Genomic DNA, 4,002 nt, shown 5'->3' on the forward strand with positions numbered 1-4,002 from the left:
GCTCTCTCCCTCGCTCGGGCTCTTAACTCACCGAAACACAATCTCCCTCTTTATCTTGCTCTTTAGGGTTGTCAATAAGCTAACAACACAATAATAGGTTTTAAAGATCAAAAGACATGAAACAAAAAATCTGCATCCACAGCTGCACGTGTGAATGAAGCTGTACACATGAGGTTTGTGTTTGACAGATGAGCCCCGATAGTTCTTGGATCTTATACCCTCAAACGACCAGGGACTGTTTTGGCACCAGGACTGATAGCTGAGGAGCTAAATTTAGATCTTCTTCCTCTGGTCAAAACACATGGAATGTTTGTTTACACTTGGCGGTCTCAAGGTGTGAATGTCGATAATAGTGAGAATACGGAGCACGGCATTTCTGCAAAAAGAGCAAACCTGCTCAGCATTCGTGTTTTACTCGTGACAAATAAAAGGGGAAGAAAAAAAGAGGAGTTAAAGACAGTGTAGCTGGACCACCTTAGAAAACAGGAAAACTGGAACACTTAGGGATCCAAAGCCTGAAGGCACCGAGCGCTCATCTCCTGTTACATCGCCAGGGGAAGACATGGTGTAAGTAGACGTTACCGGCACGGAGAAAAAACTTGGAGCAGACACGTTTACCTAAAGTTTTAATATTATGAAATCCTCCCCCGTACGCTATGTTTGTATTGATTTCCCGGTAATCCACTCTGGCGCTAAGAGAAGATGTTTGTGAGGTGACTGAAGATAGCTAATCGACTAAATATTGGCCACAAGTTGAGTGATTTGGGGAGAAATGTGTGATGATTTGGGGGTTGGGAGGTATGAAGAGGGGGTTTTAGTGGGTGAGGGAGGGGGGAGGGGGGGGTGACGGGCTCCTCCAGTCAGCTCAGGATATTTGACCAACGTTTGCACCCACCCGCCACTCCACACTTCCCCCCACCACCTACCCTCCCTCAGTCCCCCCTCAGATTGATTAAATTGGATCAAGATGACACCAATAATTGGCTCAAGCTGGGGCCGGTGAGCAGACCCAACGATCCATATCTAACTCCTTTTGTTGCGATGGTGTCCCTTTTCCCGCGCCGCGCTCCATTTGGAACGGTTTACCTTGGCTCCGTCACAAGCGTTTCAGCCCCAATCCCCCGCTGGACACAACAGCCCGCTGACATCATGAGAGTGACGGAAAGGTTACATTTTTCACAGATGTCTGGGAAGTTATCGGGCGCACTGGCTTTTTATAGTCACCCGATTCATCCCTTTTGTTCTCCCCCCCGGGGACACACAGAGAGAGAGAGAGAAAGAGAGAGAGGAAGAGAGAGAAAGATAGAGAGAGAGAATGAGGTGTTTCAGTGTGAAATGTTCCCGTTTGATATTAATATCCATGACCGGAGGGGGGAAAAAACAGATTGAGGACTCCAGGAGATGATTTATTTTGAGTGTCCGAGTGTTAAGAAACAGTGATAGGAATCTGTGCTCGATCAATGTATGGATACAAAAAGGAAATTGGACGCCGTACAGAGAGTATTACTTTGGCAAAAGGTAAAAAGAACACAAATACATTTTATCTGCATGCTTTTCCAAATCCAGAAAACTCCCTTCTGGTGAAGAAAAAGAGAGGACGCTGCTAATCAGCTTCATTCCTTCCGCCAGGCTGATTTATTTTCAGTGGAGATGGCAAAGCTAAATGTTTGAAGCTCTAATGAATTTAAAGTAAATTGTTACAGAGTGCAGCAACGTGAGCATAGAAACGCTTAATCAGAAACAATATACACCTCACAGCTCCGGCTAGCGACCTGCCGTTGCCCGCTGAACAGGTCTGACATGTTTGTTATGCTTAGAAATTCCTGACTACTGGAATCTACTTTCACCCTTCGGGTTGCTGATTTTTCCTGGCCACTGCGTCGCCTTGGCCCCACATCCAGAAAAAAAAGGCGCATAAACATCTCAGGAACTTTGCGAAATCGTTTCATGTTTGCAGCCACAGATATCCAACTCTCCGGTGCTTTTGGTAGAAATGAGGCGCTGAAACACGGCATGTAGGGCACTGGGAACAGTTAAATCAGGTAAATGGTGCAGGTTATCGGTGCACGATCAGGGGCCCGCCCTCGCACTCTCGGCTGATGCATTCAATTAGGCCCTTTATCTAATGCTCTAACCCACCCCTATAGGCCGAGGTGATCCTGCTGCGCTGGAGCTGTGGACAAAAACCTGACCTGTCACATCTGATTGAAGCAAAGCCTCGCGGATCCCATCGCCTCGTCACCAAGGTTACTAATCAGATTTCCATCCTGCACAGCCGCATGCAGGATTTCCTGATCAAACGCTGCGACTTGGCCCCACCGGCCAGCCCGGGCCCATTATCTAACATGTTTTCTATGTGCCGGGGTCAGGCAGAGTAGAGCGCTCGGGCAGAAACACTATACCTGTCCTTTGGAGCAGGCTGGAGGTAGAGCCACCGACAGGTTAACAAGGAAAAGGAGTTGATCTCGGGAGGGTCAAAGCCGGGACTCGGCTCACATCGGTGGACAAATCCAAATAACACTGGAAAATATTAAGAGCTCCATCAATCTGGGTGTTTCTGAAACACTAGGAGACTGTTATCAACGGCTTCAGATGCCGCTTAAGTTAGTTAACTTCCTCTATTTATTCCTCGTCTAGGTGATATAGCATACATATAATTTATGTGAATTTTCTTTGCCTCAGACTTCAGCAAAATTTTTTTTACATTTCAGTAAATATCACTCACTAAAAGATCATTTCAGAGGTGGTAGCCGGAGTTTAAACCAATCAAAGAAGGCTGCAGTAATGCTTCGAGTCACTGTGGAGCCAATCACATGATCCCGTTTATTGACACAGAGCTGACCTTTGAACCAAGCCTGTGCCTGCCAAGAAGTACGGTATTAGTCATGGTTACTCGTGTGTGTGTGTGTGTGTGTGTGTGTGTGTGTGTGTGTGTGTGAGAAGGAGATACTTGGCCGCAGCTGAGCCTCCTTTAAAGCAGCCAAAGCCAATACCTGTCTAATTCTCCACATCATGGGAATCAGTGGAGGTGTAAACACACAGAAATGAAATCATCAAAAGACAAACTATGAAAAAGATGTGACGGAGAGAGAGGGCCAGTTATCTGCAGCAGGAATAGTTTTCTGTAGCATCGGCATGTAGGGCGGCGTGGAGAGCGCAAGAAAGAGGAGGAAATTGAAATGGCGCTAAAGTGACTTTCTGTCCAAAAGCAAGATGAGGAGTTGAGCACCACTCTCAGTACGCTAAATATGAAGCTAACGCCAGCAGTCGGTTAGCATAGCTTAGCATAAAGACTGGAAACAGGGGGGGGGGGGAAGCTAGCCTCTAAAGCTCACCAACTGAAGGATAACTGGACCCTCAAACACACTACGCTCACACACGAAACTCACACACTGTTTTACGGCACCCAACATGCCGGCATGGCTCATGAAGTCAAAGGAGTGGAGCCATCCCCGCCTCCAAAATCTCTAAAGTCACATGATTGTTGTTGAGTTCGTGCTCGCCAGTCCTGTGCGACGGGACCACATTTGTGCACCGGGGAGCAGTAAACGCTCTCATGCGAGGATGCTTTTCTGCTGACACGGGGGAGACCGACTGACCACCGCTCAGTGTAGCACGGACAGCAACTTACCAGCTGCTGGTTCTAGCTTCATATTCATCATACGGACGTGAGAGAGTGGTATCAAACTTCTCATCCAACTCTATACATGCCTTGTTTTCCACCAAAACAGCTGGACAGCAGAGGCGAAGAGGTAAAAGGTAGAGGTGAAGCACGGCTCCATTCCTGCCAGATGTTGCAGTACTGGGTGTAAACTGCAAGGTGGCAGTGAGCCTGAGAAAGGCCGCCAATTTTACCAATGACAGATGTGCCGGTGCCTAAAACACTTCCGTTGTTTTGAGAGCTCGCTCCACATGGACTCGCAAGTTTGTGTAGTGGCCCGATGCGATGACATTACTAGCATCCGCCTGAAGACGGGGGGGGGGGGGGGGGGGGGGGGGGGG

Source organism: Anarrhichthys ocellatus, unplaced genomic scaffold (assembly GCF_004355925.1).
Source record: "Anarrhichthys ocellatus isolate YVR2014 unplaced genomic scaffold, GSC_Weel_1.0 scaffold24, whole genome shotgun sequence".
Classification (NCBI taxonomy): domain Eukaryota; kingdom Metazoa; phylum Chordata; class Actinopteri; order Perciformes; family Anarhichadidae; genus Anarrhichthys; species Anarrhichthys ocellatus.